At 49.5% G+C, this 18,505-nt stretch overlaps 1 long non-coding RNA gene across 2 annotated transcripts in view; it reads right to left on the reverse strand.

The window, feature by feature from the left end:
• Positions 1-6,463, reverse strand: part of LOC102378161 — a 9,178-nt gene extending 2,715 nt beyond the window's left edge. Inside the window, exon 1 of one of the 2 annotated variants that reach the window (XR_324965.1) lies at positions 6,230-6,463. This is a non-coding gene — a long non-coding RNA (uncharacterized LOC102378161). Of the gene's footprint in view, positions 1-1,236; positions 1,370-6,229 lie in introns of those variants that run through there. The other variant, XR_324966.1, reaches the window with a different exon arrangement.
• Positions 6,464-18,505: the final 12,042 nt, after the last annotated feature.

Consider the following 18,505-nt stretch of genomic DNA (forward strand, 5'->3'; position numbering starts at 1 on the left):
AGGAATGCCCCACCCCAGGGAATAGCCCCTCAACCGTTAAATGGCATCTCCTTCGCAAGGACCATGTCGCCAGTGGGATGCTGACTCTACTCAAAAAGGACGCTACTAGGCATGAATAGTGTTACAGCCAGTTTGACACATTTAAATGTAAGGTGTCAGAAGAAATAAATCAGATGTCCAATAAAACAGTTCTTACTTCTCTGCTCACACCATTTCAAATCCCTTTGCATTACAGGATGTGCCTTCACCATGCTGTACCCCATCATAAGCCTTGGCACTGTGAGGTCAGGACAGCCTGGCACTAGTGAGAATCAGGGAAACCACCAGGAAATAAGAGGTGGACTCAGATTTGGAACAGGTTCGTAAGCAACATGCAAAAGCCAGGCGGGGGGTTACTGCCCTTGCAGCAGCTGGGGTTCCTTGGCAGACCTTGGTCCACATGAATCCCACTGTGTGTGCATGCTCCTGTGGTGTGAAAAGCCAGAGATGCTTCACTTGCAACACCCGTCAGAGGCTGTACACACACATCTAACATGCCACCCTCCTCCCACCCGCATCCAAGGGCATTAGGGGCTAACCAGCCCTGACCAGCACTCAGCCCCTTCCTCAATACCAAAACCCACTCCAAGGACTCCACATCCATGGGAAGGAGCATCATGAATCCATATGAACAAGTTCCTGTCAGAGTTCAAGGTACCATGGTAAAAGTAACCTGCTTTGTGTGAGTATTTATCTGCATGGTTCACACTACTAGGGGCTCATTAGCCATTAATCATGTGAACATGATTCCTCTGGAGATCGTAGGTCTAAATCTGTCTTGCCACACCCTCCAACCCTCCTTGAAAGCTTCCATCACAAGTACTTTGATAGTACAGTAGTGCATCATAGGATTACAGAAAAGCGTGACTGGAGGGGACCACATTAAGGAAAAGGTTGTGTTCCTGGAATTTACTATTTTAAGCTGCTGGTGGGTGGTGTCGCTGGAGGGGACCACATTAAGGAAAAAGTTGCATTCCCGGACTTTACTATTTTAAGCTGCTGGTGGGTGGTGTCCTGTCCTTGGCTGCTAGACTGCATTCACCAATATTAGCTGACACAGGACAGCTACTAAATGGCTGGAAGAGCTCTAAGGTGGATTCACCAACTTAGCCCTACCAGTGTATCACTATGGGCAGAAAAATGAATGGTTACATTTGAAGAAAAACAAAAATCAGTCAGAACAACCACCCAACTTACCTCTTCCAAATACTGGTACATAATAGCCTTGAAGGCCTGCATGTTGGTGGCATCCCTCATCAGAGTGACAGCTTGTCCCTTCCGAATCTTCACGACACCCCTAACCAAACCTTTGTTGTTGAACTGAGCAAGACAATCTCTCTAGAAAATAAAAAGGATGCTTGTTTGCACAAGAGCCTGTGTCCTTGCAGAGATCTAGCCGCTGCACATATCCCCTTGTGAATGGGGGCACATCGAGTGTGTAAGAGTGAGGGTCTCATTAGCAGTGATCAATGGGACACCACCAGTGTCCTCCACATACTTGTGCCTCCAGCCCAGGTCTGAAGGATGGATGGAGCTGCCCCAACAATATCCCTGTTTCCTCACTACACTACTCACCATGCAAGGACTTCAAAGTAGGAAGAATGGACAGTGAATCATGGGGGATGTAGGGAGATGGTCCGTTTGGAAAGAACAGCAATTACTGTACACATAAGGAATCTCATCCTCCGTGCAATAGCTTGCACATGTTGTGGAGCCTTTAGGGTATCCTCTCACAGTGCTGGTGAAGTAATTTGCAGGATAAAAAACAAGCCATGTTCACAAAGGAAGATGGAAGTGGCATGTAGCCACAGGTTGGGATGAGACATCTTCACAGTTGGACAAAGACACATTTAAATCCTCCAAAGGGATCACGTCGCTAGCTGGGCTTTGGAGATGCCTTGCAAAAATCATAGCCACTGGATAATGAGGATCTCAGAGATCCCCAGATTGGCAGATGCATGGCTGAAATGGCAATTAAGTGTGCTCACAACAAGTTTACAGTTAACCTGATTTGCTAAAGATACAAACAGAAGCTTTATTTGTCAATCAGTGGAAGGGCATGCTCCAACAATATTCAAGCTATGGCCAGTGCACATATACAAATGGGAGAAATATGGGGAATAATCAAGATGAGCTGAAAGCTGCAGCCTGTGGAAATAACTATGATCTGACTGGCATCACACAGACAGCTCTCATGATGGAAATGTCGACATGGAGGGTTACGCTCTGTTTTGGAAGGACAGGGTTGGGCAAAAAAGTGGCAAACATGTATACACTTGTTCCCTGGTTGAGTTGGAAGAAGATGGCAAGGCAGAATGCATCTGGGTGAAGATCAAGACTCATGGTAGAGGTGATGTCTTTTATTAGACCAACTAGATTTTTGCAAATATATAAATATATATATTTTATTGCAAGTATTCGTGCGCAAACACCCTTCTTCAGGCATTGGAGAAAAGATCACAAAAATTCTCCTGGGTAGAAATGAAAGTTCATATTTCATAGGAGAGTTGAAGGTGGTAAAACCTCCTGTTTGGAAGAGTTTGTTTTATGCAGAGTATGCTCAGAGAAAAGTTGGAATAGTCTGTTTACCTCAAAGTTGTTTGGGGGCAAGCAGGATGTAGTCATATTTTCCTCTGGTTATGGTGTTTCCTATTTCGCAGAAGAGGAAAAAGATGAAAAGCTCTTCTGGGCTGGGATTCCTTATGTGGTGAGGCATCTCTAGGCTCTGTGATAAGCAAATGACCTTGAACAAAGGCAGGAGCAGGGTCTCGGGTTTCAGGTGGTAATACTTATTTCCTCCTTGTAAAATTATGAAGATTTCATTAAAAAAAAATTACGAAGATTTCATTTCAGGGTGTAGACGAGAAGTGAAAGATGCAGCACTGCTATAAAGGTGGGGATTTACTATAGGCCACCAAATTAAGAAGAGGACGTGGAGGAGGCACTCGTCAAGCAGGTGACAAATCTATCCAAAAGCTATGAGACGGCACTGACGGGAGACTTCAATTTTCTGGACAGCTGGTGCAAGAACAGCATAGACAAGCATAAAATGGCAAGCCAGTTCCTAACACGTGGAGGACAACTTTCAGTTCCAGAAAGCGAAGGATACAAGGAGGGGCGCATCTGTCTTGGATCTTGTCCTGACCACCAGGGAAGACCTGGTGGAGGATGTGAAGGTGATGTGTAACTAGGGAGGAAGAGATCAGAATACCCTTGAATTCCAGGTCCTGGCGCAGGGCAAGCATGAGGTTAGCACAATTATTCTGCTGAATTTCAAACAGGCAAATTTCATTTGACTCGAAGAGCGACTAGACATGGTGTCCTGGCGGGGATAGACTGAAGGATAAAGGCACCCGGGTGGGCTGGGAGTTTCGAAGGGGCACAGTATCGGAAGCCCAACAAGAAACTGTCCCAGCACGATGGAAACACAAAAAGAAGGGACCACTGTGGCTGCAAAAGAGATAGTAAGAGACCTTTTGTTTGGCCTGAATGAATTCAAGTCAGCAGGGCAAGATGAACTTCACCCTGGGTACTGAAGGAACTAGCAGAGAAGATCTCTGAGCCCTTGGCAAAGGTTTCATGAAGTTGTGGGAGACTGGCCAGGTACCAGAGGACTTGAAAAGTGCTGATGTAGTGCCTCTCTTTAAAACCAGACAAAAAGGAAGATCCAGGGAACTACAACCAGTTTGCCTCACTCCAATAGCCAGGAAGTTACTAGAGCACATCCTAGGAAAGGCCATTGGCAAGCTTCTGGAGAAGGAAAGGTTGATGACAAAGAGCCAGCATGGATTTACTAACAACACATCACGTCACACTTCATCTTCTCCTTTGACAAAGTCGCTACTTGGGTGGATGAAGAGACTGCTGTGGATATCTGGACTTCAGCAAGGCTTTTGACAAGGTCCAGCATGACCTTCTCAAACAAGCTGGATAACTGTGGGCTGGGCAAAACCACTATAAGGTGCATAGATAGCTGGCTCAATAGCTGCAAGAAAAGGGCAATCTGTGTCAAAATGGCAAGAGACTGAGTAGAGTCCTGCAGGGGTCTGTCCTCAGCCCAGTGCTGTTGGATACATGAATTAATAATTTGGATGCTAGCATAGAAAGCTTCTTGTTCAAGTTTTCAGATCACACAAAACTGTGAAGGACTGTGAATTCCCTGGAGGATGTGCGTGCTATTCAGAAGGATCTCAACAGACTGGAAATTTGGGATGGAGCTAACAGGATGACGTTCAGTGCAGACAAGTGCACGGATCTGCGCCTCAGAAGGAATAATCCAAAATTCGAATATAATAAAAGTCTTATCACTTCTGGCTCTGTCTCTCCCCACCCATAAAGCTGCAGGCCAACTGCGCATGCACCGCCCAGAGCCTTACTGAGAGACAGACATGCAGGCGGAGGAGGGATGGACATGCCCCAGGGCCACCCCCAATGCCACGCAGCCACAGCCAGAGGGTGCTCCCCGCGCCACGCCCTGCAGCCATGTGCCACCCCCCTGCACAGCCACATTCCCCATTCCCCATGCACCCTGCAGCACACCCCAGGGCGGCATCCCATGCCACATGGCTACAGCCAGCAGGTGCTACCCCTGCAGAAGAGGAACCACAAATCAATAACGGAGACCAAATGTAATCACTCATCTTTCTTTAACCATGCATCCTCCTGGCGGTAACCATTATGATACTCATGTCTCATGTGATAAATCTGTGGCAATCACTAAAAGTATAGTTCATACAGAAGGGGCTTGTCTACAAGAGACAATTAATGCACAGAAGAATAATTCTACTGCGCATTAGCATGGCCGGCAAAACGTAATTATGGTGCATTAATGAAAGTGTAGACGTGCCCAGAGAGACCTGCAATGTGCCAGTTCCTGCATGCATTGTAGGCTGCTGCCTCTTTTCAATACAGAGGTTTTGATACACTTTCTAGTGAAGCTACTGTATCAGTAACAAAATGACATACAATGCTGATGCAGAGGTCTGATGGTAGCCCAAAATACCGCTGTACTGATGCAGCCGCACTTCTACCAATCTCAGGATATTTAGCCAGGGTAGCGATAAGATTTAAACCCCCCCCAGCTCCAGCAGCATGATGACCCAGGAGCCAGAACCACTGCAAAAGTTTGCTGATAGGGAAAGCTGCTGCTGTAAGTTAAAGGGAAAATGCCGTCACATGGGAGCTGCTGTGCGGACTCCCCTTCAGTTGCCCTTTGACACTGCCTTGTGGTCATCCCCAAGGTGTGCTAATGAGGCATTTAGTGAGGAATAAAAGTGTCTCCAAGGAGGAGCTCCTGCGCTTTTAGTTCATGCCCCGGTTCCTTTCTGCAAGAGCTTCCTCAGGACAAAACAGCTGCCTGGAGGGAGGGAAGGGGAAGTTGTGATGCTTCCCTCTGCCACAGCTCCTGCCACTGCAAGCACCAAGAGGGATCAAGACCAGACCAGGACTGGGGAGCCCGGGACCGGTAACTCTGCCCTTAACACACGCACGTTCAGGTCTGTGCTGCACCCCCCAAAATGCTGTCCCTCAACTCCTGCTTAAAACAAGAGGAAAAAGAGACTGATTGATATGCTGGGGAGAGGGGAGCAGGGTGGGAAGCATCACCCGTGCAAATCCTTTGTTCTGAATTTTGAGGCATTCATGAACTGTGTGCCTTGACACGGGGCTGCTCAGGGGATGACAAGCCCTGAAGGTGCCTCAGCTCCCCAGGCCCTCCCTGCTAAGGTGCTGCAGACCTTGGAGGCAGTCCTGCTTCTCTGCATGCCCCAGGGGAAGGCGCTCCTCCTTTCCACCCTGAACTGTGACCCGGTGCTTCTGTGCCATGGGACCTGCTCTGCTTGCTAGCTGCCTTCCCTGGTAGGAAAAGCAAATCTGAGTGTCTCATCCCTACACAGACACCTTCTCAAAGGATTCATTACAGTGGTGGTCAGAAGCCCAAAGGGAAAGGGCCAGCTGTGCTGAGCACTGAACACATGCACACAGCGACCCAAACAGCCTGCGATGTGCGTAGGACGAGGTGCGGAGAACCAAGCAGGAGCCAGAGTGGAAAGCAGCAGCAATGGGAGCCCAAAGCAGCAACCAGTGGCTGCTCAAACAAGCACATTTCAAGATGCCCTGATTTGGGTTTTTTAAGCTGGCATCCACTCCCCCCTACCCCTCGGCCGCCATGCCCAGCCAAGGCATTACTCACCGCAGCTCGACGTCTAGTGCCCGGGTGGCGGCAGCGAAAGTCCAGCTTGTCTAGTCCAGGTGCTGGTAGCAGGTGCCAAGGCTGTCGCTGATCTTGCCCTGTGGGCAGAGCAGAGGTGGCCACTGGGAGCCTGGCAAAGCTGGGCAAGCACTGAGGGCCATGCTCAGGGCAGCAGCTACCCTTGCCCCACTGCTGCTGTTAGGCTTGTCATCTTTTATGCTTTAAAGTTGCACCTGTTTGTAGAGTGGTGAATTCCAGTATTGTTCAAAGTTTTCTTTTATATTCTTTAATCATTGCTTAAGTTCTGTTTGCCTTGGTGTTATCTGAACTTTTCATTTTGCTGGTGTTTGCAGCATCAGCTGGCCTTGCCTCTTGCAAGCAGCCTATGGCCTTGAGTTTGCTCACATGATGTTTCCTTCTTTTTCAAACACTGTAAGACATTTTTTCTAGCACAACATAGTAATAGTTTTGTTACCAGTTCAAATCAAGTAAACTTGGCACTAACCGGCTGAATCAGAGGGATGAAACAATTGGAGATGTTCATGAAAGGTGAGAAAGGAGACCAAAGGACAGTGCCCAAAGTAAGACACTGGAAGACGACCAAATTAAGAGGCGTGCTCCTGATGGATCTGTTGAACAAAGGAATATGCTGATAGGATAAAATATGGACAGTATACTGGCAGCAGAGAAACCACTCTAAAAGCAGAGTCACCAAAGGAGTGACATTAAAAAAAGTATAAAATGGGCATTTCCCCTGGTGGGACTGTGCACCTCCTGGGTTAGGTGGAGGTCCTGGATCCCGGCTAGGAACTTATGAATAGTTGGACCTGGCTGACTGCTCCTCCCAGCTGATGTCTGGGTATTTTAGGTCACTCGTGACAACCACATCCCTTGACTTTACACCCTCTGTGAGCTGACCTGAGAATTCCCGGTCCAGCTCGTCCCCCTGGTGAGGCGGTCTGTGGTAGACACCCACTGTCGAGTCCCTTTCCCCACGACCCCCCTGCATTCTTACCCAGAGTGCCTCAGTTTGCCCCTCCTCTCACCCCATCCTCATCATCAAGGACGTGTATTGGTCTTTGACGTAGAGCGCTACACCGCCCGCCCCCTTTCTTCCCTGCTGTGTCTAAGAACAGGTCTTTGTGAGAGCTCCGTATCATGAAGCCCCACAACTAAATGGTCCCTAATTAGCTCCTCTTAACCTCTCCGTATTGGTAATATTCAGCCAATGTGTACAAAAATGTGATGAATCTGTCCACAGGTTCTGAAGCCTTACTGCTTATGGAGATTGCATCGACCTCGTTCATAAATCACATCTTTTGCCCAGAAAATGATCGGTTAATGCTTCTATCACTGCAGCATATTGCTTTTTCTCTGCATTTGTGATGTCCCAGAGAGTAGAAGAATACTCACGTGATAAGCTTCCATCTGTTTGTCCAGACCCAACACTTCCCTGAAGCGATTAAAATGCCTTATCTATTGAGAGGACTGCAAATCAAACTGTTGTGGTGGTTCAGCATTGAGCGCCTGCATGGTCTCTGTAGCCAGCCTCAGCGCTGCACCGGGCTCTGCTGCAGGTAGGGGCTCCGGGCTCTGCTCTGCGCTGGATTCAGCGGGTGCTAGAGTCTGATCCATTGGTTGCGAATCACCTGTTCGACTTCGTGTTGGTGGCAGGATTCACCACTCCTGACACCACGTCCCATTCTGGAGTAGGATTACTGTATTTCCAATTCCAAAAAAGAAGACCCCCTTTGTGCGGAGGGAGAGAAGGTATACGATTGTGGGGTGGGGCAGTGATATGGTGGTGCCTTTACCTGTATCCAGCTGCTGGGCTGCTCCCACCTCATACCTGGCTACATGCCAGACACATGTGTGTGCGTGTGTCCTGCCTCCAGTTGCCCTGACCCCAGGCCCAAGCAGCTTTTTGCTAGGGCAAGCCAGGAAGTGCCGGAAAATACTTTGAAGCTGAGCTGACCAAAATCCCAAACATTTGGTCGTATTTTTATAAAAGCATCCGGACCGAGATCAGAGGATCTAAAAAGAGGACATGCCTGGGAAAATCCAGATGTATGGTAACCCTATCTTAGGAAGAGGCAGGGAGACGCTTTCCTCTCATTACGCCTTTATTGTAACGCAACTAACCCCTAACCCAAAATGGTTGACTGAGCACTTCCTGTGGATGACATCACTCTTTAATAAGGGAGTTAACCCGAATTACTATACTGTCCATGGAAGGTGCTATAGGAACAAGCAGGTCTACTACAAGCCTCGTGTCTCAGAGGGGACATACAACACGTGGGGTCTACAGCTAATGATAAATCTGAGCTCTATCTCAGACTGAGCCATAGTGTCTCCATCCTTGGAGGCCATTCCTCCTCCTTGATGGAGCGTACCCAGACCCAAGAAATATCTCTGGTCCAGAAGGGTGCAGCAGACGGGCATCCACCTGCGAAGGGCTTCCAGAGCCCGTCCCCAAAGGATCTCAGCAGGCAGGATGTCAATGGCGGTCTGAGCAGAGGGAGAGGAGCTCCAATGTATCCAGTAGTTGTAGAAGACAAGGAAGCGCCCGTTCTCAAAGTTCAGAACCAGCCTTCAAAGCAACATCATGGAAATTAGGGGGAGAATACCCTGACTTTGACTATTCAGGCAAATCAAGCACAGGAGTGATCACAGCCCACTGCAGCTAGACTGACCATGCAGAGGAGGGGAAGGATGGGAATCAGAAAAACTGTGTCCTAGAAACAATGGGGAATGGAGTAAGCAGAAATGGGTCTGGAGGAGGGATTTGTAGGAAGAGTTGGACACAGTCCCTGGAAACAGGTGGCTGGCCTCTACATAGGTCCCTGCAGCTTGTGAGCAGAGCTTTAGTAGGGGAGAGCTCCTTTTAGAAGAAATACAGCCCTGGTAGAAAGAAAAATGCTGATAAAGGGCTTGGGAGGCAAGTTATATGAGGAGAGGTCGAAGGAAATAGGCATGTTCAGCTTGCAGAAAAGGTGCTTAAGAGAGGACATGCCAGCAGTTTGTAAAGATCTGACAAAACGGCTGTACAGAAGAGGGAAGGCACCTTTCCTCTCTTGCTGCAGAGATCTGAACACAGAGCAGTGACCTGAAGCTGCAGAAAAGCAGGTTTCGACTGGCCATCAGGAGACACTTCTTGACTGTCAGGACAGTGAGGCAGAGGAGGTGTTCAAGAAGAGGTCTCACAAGCATTGGTCAGAGCCAATCTAGGAGTAACTATGCCCATGCTTCTGGGCTTTGCTGGTTGCTGCATGGGGCCAAGAGGGAATTTTTTTCCCTCCTGCTGCTACACATGCCAGGGGCTTTTTGCGCCTTCCTCGGCACCACCTAATTTTGGCTGCAAAGAAGGCTAGGGATTATGCCTGGGGTGTGCCAGTGCTCCTGATGGGACTTAAACCTGGAGATTTCTGGCTAGAAGATGTGTCTCCAGTCAGGGACAGACTGCTAGCCACATTTGGGGTGCCAAAGGGATTTTTACCCCAGCATCAGACTGGTACAGACCAAAAAGTGGCAAGAGCAGAGCAGCTCTGGCAAGAAAACCTCCATAGCAGCGGGGAAAGTAGCTATCGGAAATGGGCTAAAATGCCACTGGTCATTGTATTTATTCCTTCCTGAGCTGGAGAGACAAACCAGCAGTGTGCAGCCTCTGTATAGCTTACCTCAGGATGAAAACATTACGTCCAAAATGCAGAGACATTTGGGAGGGAGCCTTTGGCAGCAGAGCAAAGAAGCTGAGTTGCAGGGCACGGAGGAAAAAGCCGATTAGGGGGAGAGCAGCAGAGGCAGGAAAGACATCCAACATTGTCATGAGAAGCTAGAATTGATGTAGTGGTGAAGGAGAATCAATGAAGAGCCATAAAGATGGAGGGGAGGGAGGGAGCAATGTTTGTTGGGAAAGCCAAAGCACAGATGGCTGCAGCGGTCAAATGGCAATAGAGGATGGGCGGCAAGGGAACATTAGCTGGCTGATGAACAGGGGGCAGAGACTCTGGAGATGACCTCAGGAAGATCTGGCCGTGCAAAGAGGGAGATGTCAGAGTGTACAGCAGGCTTTGGGGGCGATGAGGATGATCTTGTAGAGCGTGAGCTAATTTTTTTCTAGTCAAGAGTTAAAGATGCTGCCTTGCGGGACGGTGTTAGGGTGCAGCTGGGCCAGGCTGCCTGAGCACTCGGCTCACACGATGTGCCCAGCGTGCTTGGGCAGTTACAGGATTTCTGCTATCCTATTCATTTTCCTACGTAGCCCTCAGGGTGGGGTGTAAAAGTACCCAGCGTGGCCAGGAACAGAGGCTACCAGCAGGCTGAACAGTGGGAACCCACCGCACCCACCAGCTACCCGTGCCTCAGCTCTGTGCAGCCAATTAGGACATTGCTGATCCTCTTTCATTACGCAAAGACAAATCTCAACATGTCCCCATTGATGTCAACAGGAACACTGACACGGCAGACAGGGGGTGCTGTACTGAGGTATCCCCCTCCCCTACATGGGCAGGCAGCAAAATCCCTGGGGGAGGGTTGGGCTCCCTGCATCTACCCGCTGCCTCCTTTGCCACAGTCAGGAGACAATACATGAATGAAAGTGCCACAAATTCCTTTTCCAGCCCCAAATTAGGTCAGTTCTGCCCTGGCGAACATGAACATGAATTGCCGTGGGCGATGCTATGAAACACATCATGTCATTGATTTCATAGATTTCATAGACGTTAGGACTGGACGGGACTTCACGAGACCATTGGGTCCAGCCCTCTGCCCAAAGGGCAGGAATTCAGCTGGGGTCAGATCACCCCAGAAAGTAAAGCATCCAAATATTGCTGTGTTAATGGTGTTCATGTTGTAATAATGTTTCAGGCCTCAGTTTGCCCATAAAGCTGGTGCGTGGGGCAAGAAGGTGCAGCGTGACACTGAAGCCAGAGTTTCTGGCCTACATGACAGAAGCCACGTCCCTCTACAGGGAACTGAACAGGGTCACTGACACTTCAACAGTCGGAGATCATACGCGGGGGACACGCGGGGGCAGAGAGCCCACGGACAAGCCGGGGGTGTCCGAAGGAATCGTGCTGGGGGTAGAGGGCAGCAGAGCAGCTTCGGGGCTCATAAGAGATGGAAAGAGGAGAGCAGAGCAACATCTGGGGCAGCTCTGGACTGGGGGCAGAAGAACTGCTCCCCATGGCTGTGAGGAGGGGGAACAGGACGAGGGAGCGCCTGGCTGGGCGGCCTTTCCCCTAGAAATGGCTTCATTGGAGCAGAGCTGCGTGTCTGCTGCTGGGAGGTCTGGGCTGCACTTGTTCTCCCCAGCAAGAAGTCAAGTCCTGCTCCCAGGACGGGGACTGGATGCCAGCTCGTGGAGCGGGGGCCACTGAGAACTGGAGAGCGGCAAGGACGACTCCCCACCACGGCTCCCATCCCTGCTCTACAAGACACACCGGGGCTGGCTTCAGGCACTCTCGGAGACCAGACCGATCTGCAGTTATCCTGAGGAAGCACCCCGTGGGGGAGTCCTGGACACCCCCAGCCCCATTCCCTATGCCATTCACTCCTGTTTCTGAACTGTAGGGACATGGCTTCCCCCAGGCCTCTGGGGCAGACCTGCTAGCCCCGTGTGAGAGCTTTGCATGGACAGCAACATCCACACCTGCGTTAGAAAAGAGACCACACTGGTTTCCACCTCTTTATAGAAACTCAGCTTGGGGCAGGAAAAGAGAACGTGAGTTTTGGAGGCTCTGCCAGCACGTGGCACAGGTACTCCGCCAGCACTTGGCACTCCCAATCCCCTCTCTTGTACTGGAACTGGTCAAAGCCCCCTAACAACACTCAGATGAACATTATTTTCACTTCCCACAGGCCTGGTTAGGATTTTTCACCTTTTGGATGAGCAAAATCCCTCTCCTCTCCCTTCATCGTCAGCTGGGAGTGCGGGTGCCTGTTCATCATGCAATGGGGTCTGCGCTCCTGGCAGCGTGAGCTTAAATGAGTGACTTCCCGTAGGTCAAGTCCTGAGGTTGGAGCCACCGATAATCGTACCAGAGGACTCTCGGAACGTGAGACGACTTGTGTGTTGCTGCATCGTTTGCAAGAGCAATGCTGGCATGATCAACTGAAGGGCATCGGGACGAGATGGCCTCATGGGTTTCTTCCATCTCTGATGAAAGAGCATCAGTGACAGGGGCTTTGCCTGGGAACCCGTGTCTCCAGCATGCTCTGCGTGCTGCAACTCTTTAGAGGCCTGAATTCCCAAATGGGTATTGGCAAATCCTGACCTGTATGTGCATGTCTGCCGCACACTGCACAGAAACTTCCACAACCTTGTGCCTGGGTTTTACCAGCTAATCTTGCTTCCTGGGAGAAGGGACACGCAGTGACGCAGTACTTTCTGAAGTGGGCCGGCTCTGCAAAGAGATGGAAAAGGCCCCTCCTAGCTGTAAAACTGCTCACAGCTTTTAGTCCATTGCTTGCCCTGTTTCTAACTTCTCCTAAAGCACTTGTTGCCGTAGCTGGAGGATTTCGACTCTGGAGGTGCGGGGGGTGGCCGTGAGATGGCCAGTTTAAGGTGGTGCATGGAGCCCAAACTCCAACTCATGGAGCTGCAGGTGATGAGCATCTCTGGCTTGTCAACAAATAGCCCAGGACAGCTGCCACCGCCCACCTCCAGACCTCCTCCCACCAAGATGTTTATTAAGCAGTCCCCGTCTCTTCCTGACATGGCTCCAGGGCACACTTCCCGCAGGCCATGGAGCCTCGTATCCCTCCTGTAAGATGACAGCGCTTCACATTTGGCATTGGTCGTGGAGAGGGGAAAGAGGGTTCAGTGTGTCTATGGCAGTGGCTGCAGGAGCAGGTTGCAGTGATCTGGCTGCTTTGCACACAACTCGGGTCTCTTTAGCGCGGGAGATCTGTTAAAACCTCCTAGTCTTGTTGCTAGAAATGTGTTTGCGGAGGAGCGGGGTGTGGGCAGAACCGTATGAGAACAAGGACGATGACTTTAAACCACAAAGCTTGTTCTTTAGCTGGGACACCATAGTCCTGGCATGAGTTGGCAGACAATCCTAGTATGCATCATAAACTGCTCTGGTATTTTGTGTTGTTTTGAAATCCTGCCTCCTCCTCATCTACGCTTTTTTAATCACTTTAACCACTAGCGAGAGGTGCCTTCATTACCTACAGATGGAAAAGTGCTGCCAGTAATGGTTGCTCCAGTCTCTTGGGCTGTGGCCTTGTGCAGGGGAGGGAGGGTGGCGCCCTGCTGCTCTTCATTGTAGAGCAGGCCTCGTGGGTGGTTGCCTGCCCATTGGGTGAAGACTGAGGGAGGGGGCAACTTCTGCAGATCCCCGGCTTGCTTCTCTGAACCAGGGGTTGACCATCTACAGGCCAGATCCAGCCTGTGAATCCTAGGATGGCTGTGGCATTGGAAAGCCAGCAGCATCAATCGGTGCCAGCAGCCTGCCTTGGACCAGGCTCTGTTCATTTAACTCCTCGCTGCTTTACAGGCGCTGCTGCTGCCTGCTCTAAGCCACTGCTCAGCTGGAGCTTTTCCCTGTAACCTGCCAAAGTGTCTGCAGGGGTACGTGCAAAGCTGCCTGCGCCCTGCCACATCCCGCAGCTCCCAAGGGGCTCTGAGCACCGGGAGGCCCTGGGCGGGATTCTTAAAACAGGGAGCAGCCCGCCTAGTTGGCCTGGACCTTACCAGGTCACGCAGGGACAACAGCCTGGCTCTTTGAAATGATTTCCTGCTCAGTTTGATTCTGGAGATACCTTCCTTAAGACCCTCCTCCTCTGCCTAGCTCAGTAAAGGCACCTGGCCATGGAAGTGTGCCAGTGATTACACACTCCTGGGCTGGAGTAGCAAATACGTTTGTCATGAGCCAGTGCCATAAGTCAGAGCCCTGCAATGCAGGAAGGAATTGACCCCACCTCTGCTCCCACGTGTCAGGGCCCCAACACTTGGACCATCCTTTCCACTCAGGCTGGGTGGAGCAAAAGCGCATCCTTCAGCATCTGGCTACTGGGCGCCTTCTGACACATCTGTGCCTCCCAATGCAAGCAGCCTTCTGCAAGGTGAAGTGGGCATGCTGGTGGGCACTAGTGAGCAGACTGGGTCAGGGGTGAGGAGGGAAGAGGATGCTGCTCTGTCTCAACCATGTCCTTCACCAGCTTCTTCAGTGGTTAGATAGACTGCAGCAAACTACTCTAGAGCAGCCTCGGCTGTTGTAGCCTATGGGGAAAGTCCCTCCCTGCCCCCTCAAAATGCAAATGCCCCACAAGGCACATGTCTTATTGGGCCAGCTGTGCAGCTGGCAGAGCTGTTGGACAAGCTTTCAGGCACGGGGGGCTCTTTCAACACTTTAGCCCTACTACACCCAAGGAGACCACCTCGCAAGCAATGCATCTCACATGCTGCCTTTTAGCATTTCCGAAGTGTGGGAGCAACTTCTTCATGTTTTCATGACTAAATGATGTTACCTGCAGAATTTTATGCCTTTCTGAACCACTTAGTTCGATTGATGTACTGCCCTGCCTTCTGCCTGACTTCAGACTAAGGATGCTTGTACACGTGACGGGGGTTTATTCCTCCGTGTATCATCCTATGTCCCCTAAATTGACACAGTGAGCTTTAATTGTTTCTGTCAGTGTGTACACGTGCCTGCTAAAAATATTATAAATTGTTCCATGCGCTATTCAAAGTTAAATACTGAAGGGGACGCTGCATAGCAATCCACTCCACTCCACTGACTTCTTAGTATTAAATAATAGCAGAGGGCACCTATAGCTCACAGACCACTGATATGTGCAGATCAGCGACACTTGTGGCCGATCAAGCTACATTGCAGACAGTGAGTTTCTAGTGTTACTGGCAGTGAGCCATTATCATTTAACATTTTGTACAACAGGTCAATCTGGGGGACAATTTGGGTCAGACTGTGGATTTCAGCGGTGTTGTGTTAGGAATGCTCTCTTGGGCAGGTGGTGTGAGTGTCGGTGCTAAGGAACAGCTCACACCTGTATAGATATGCATAACTTACAAGTCAAGACATTTTTGCACGAAAAGGTCCCATACTCCCATCCATGTTCAGAAAGCATCTGGCATAGCAACCCCTCTCTCAGCAGCTGTGGTAATACGACCTATGAAGACATGAGGTGTGGGAACCTGACACCCACAGTAGGCACCCCACCCTGAATTCAGGTTCGGGCGTGTAAGTGTTGAGTGCCCACAACTTTTTACTGCTGAGGGAAACTCATATAAAAAGGGAGTGGTGGAAAACCGACAAAACTGGGAGTGGGATTTTACTCTTGCGTTCTTGCACCCAGATGCAGTAATGATAACGGGACCTATGGAGACATGGGGAGCAGAGACCTGACAGCTGCAGTAGCCACCCAACCCTAAATTTGGGGTTCAGGTGTCTAAGCGTTTTGTTGAGCACCCACACTGTTATACTGCTGGTGGTGTCTCATGTAAAAAGAGGGGGCTTGTAGATGGACTTGGAGACATTAATAATGCTATTGTACCGAATGCCACTGTGCTCCTGTGCTCCTGGATGCCTAGCATAGTTCAACCACCCTGATCTTCACCCCCCACAACACACCCTTGCCGTCAGTACAGTGAAATCGGTGACAACTAATACAAAACACTTTGTTTGAAATATTTCTTTAATGAACTAAGAAAAAGAGGTCAGCAGAAGATTGATCCATGTTGGGCCCTGCTGCTACACCTGGTGTGCTAAAACATTCATTACCTACAAATACCTGCAAATTAGCTGCAACTATGTAAAAATTGTAGCAACACCCAGTGGACAAAGGGTCTCAATACACATAATTCATTGAATTGCTATATATGCATGCCAGCTTACTGGCTGCAATGGTGCAATTGTTGTGTGTCAAACTAAAGTACACCAGGATGCGGTTTAGTTTGTCATGATGTGGAACAATTTGAGACACCCAAACCTCACTGTAGGAGAGAAGTGGAAGTGCGGGGAGGAAATCTCTCCTTGCCCCCTTTCCCTCAGAGTCTGGGAGGTGAGCTGCCTTGATAGCAATGGGATGAGCACCAGTAGCAGCTGGCATTGGGCAGCTGGAGAGCCGGTCCCAATACAGCTTATCCAGGAAGCCCCAAGGTAGGTCTGCAAGCATGAGGGGGATAAGCCCCTTAGCTCAGGAGTTCCCCCAGGCTGAGGTGCGAGCAGCCCAAAAGTGAAGTGGCAGGTGGCAGGGACACTTGGGGCACAGCTACGGTCCAGCCCCTTAAAGAGTCCCCTTGTGAAACAGAGTTCCCCAGAGGGAAAATCCCTATTCAGGACCACTAAAGCTGGGTCAGGACATCCTGAGCAGTTTATGCTCTCAGGGGAAGAAACACCTGATTCCAGCTCATCCCAGGTGCTTTGCCTTAATACAGGACAGACAAGCTGCAGCTGGAGACCAGAAGCCAATGCTGATAGGCTGGGAGTATTTGGAGGAGAACCTAAAAGGACACAGGAAGTGGCGAAAGGGGGAATTCTACACCAGAGATCGGTGGTGGCAGGGGTGAGGGGCACATCTGCCCATATTTCTTTATTTTTGTGACTGACAGACTGCGGTGAATTCCTGGAAGTCAACCAGGAAGGTACTGTGTTTAGCACCTGTCTGTGAAGCCTTAACAGCAGTCCTTAATCAACCTGGAAGACTGTGGTAGAGGTGTAGGGGCTGGAGGAGCCCCCGTTATAGGTCTGTGAGACCTCACTCAGGGCCATAGCTGATTATTTTGGACTAATAGGAAGAGAGCCATGATGGCAGATCCTATTTTCTTCTCTGGGATTGAATTTTACATTAATACCATTAAGTCATTGTGGGCGAGCATCCTGAGAATGCAGCCTACTCCCTAAGAGGGAACGTGGCACTGGTCGTGCTGTAAAAAAGAGGCCCAACCACACTCGCATACCTGTAAAGTATGATACCATTAAGCTACACAAAGGGGGATTTTCCTCATGTGTATATGGCATCATCGTTATGTGTATACATGCCCTAACATGGCTAAGTACCTCTCTACAGCCCAAATGAATACAATGGCACCTTCTTTGCAAGTAAATCAATTAATTTTGGTAAGATAGGAGGCTGTACAGAGTTAGAGAATGTCTGCTTTAATGATAGCTTAGTTGGAAATAAATATACTCCTAGACATCATTGCTGGGGCTTTTGTGTTGTAGTAGGTTTTACAAAGTCAGCAGCCTTCAACTATTCACTGTTTAATGATCGTGAACATAATTGTCTTGCCATAGCCTGTAAAAGCCAGTCTTCAGTGCCCTTGCTCTTGCTACCACAGCAGATGATCACTTTTGCTGGCTCAAAGCACCAGTCAACATTCACTTTAGTGAATCAGAACAGGTATAAAAAGAGGGAATATGCTGTTTGTGGTGGCAGCAATATTTTTCAATAGCCTTTAAAGGAAAGCAAGATGTAGCTCAGTTTAGGCCTTGACAGAAGAGCTAGGGAGAAATATGACACACAAACTAGTATAAGTGATTGGAAACTGTAATGCAATTGAATTTCAGTGCATATAAACCACTTTCAAGATGGCCAAAACCATTTTAAAATAAACCTGTATGGATGTACTGTCAGACTTAATTGATTTAGGTTAAATCAGTTTATTGAACTTCTGTCCCAGATCTCCTCCAGATACAAGTTAACGCACAGTCCTCCAGCATCCCAGGATGCTTTGCATATCTCCTGCAAGCCCCTCTTGCAGGGTGGGCAGGCTAGCCTTAGCCCAAGCTATCTGCTACTGCAGAGTAGGGAGGCATGCTCTAGCACCCACTGGCTTCTGGCCTGGGCCACTGCAGGGATGTGGCTCAAAAGTGAATGTCTGTGCACTTGCTTATTGGTTCAATCACCGCAGTTTAGATTAACCTGTGAAGATTGAATTGATTCATCCTCAGGGTTTTTTCCTGTCTGTACTTAGCCCAGATGGCAATATTTAGAGCACATGGTTCTCTGCTTTAAGATGCTGCTGAGGAAAGTGAGCCACCAATGTAAAAGCCTTATGGTGGAGCGAAGGGCACTAGGGGCGCTAATACAAGGGATTAAAGGGAACTTCTGATTGCACTTTACAGAAAGCACTTAAAGGTACAGCATGATCAAAATTAGAAGACAGTTGGCGTTTGGTGGTGTCAGCTGGGAGCTACTGTTGCCACACTAGTAGCTCTGAAATGTAGGGTGCAAGCTCAGAAAACCTGGATTGAATGCGCATATCCTACAGCCAAAGGTTTGAGCTCCATCAGTGAAACAGGAAAAGCT

This window comes from Alligator sinensis, unplaced genomic scaffold (assembly GCF_000455745.1).
Source record: "Alligator sinensis unplaced genomic scaffold, ASM45574v1 scaffold687_1, whole genome shotgun sequence".
Taxonomy (NCBI): domain Eukaryota; kingdom Metazoa; phylum Chordata; order Crocodylia; family Alligatoridae; genus Alligator; species Alligator sinensis.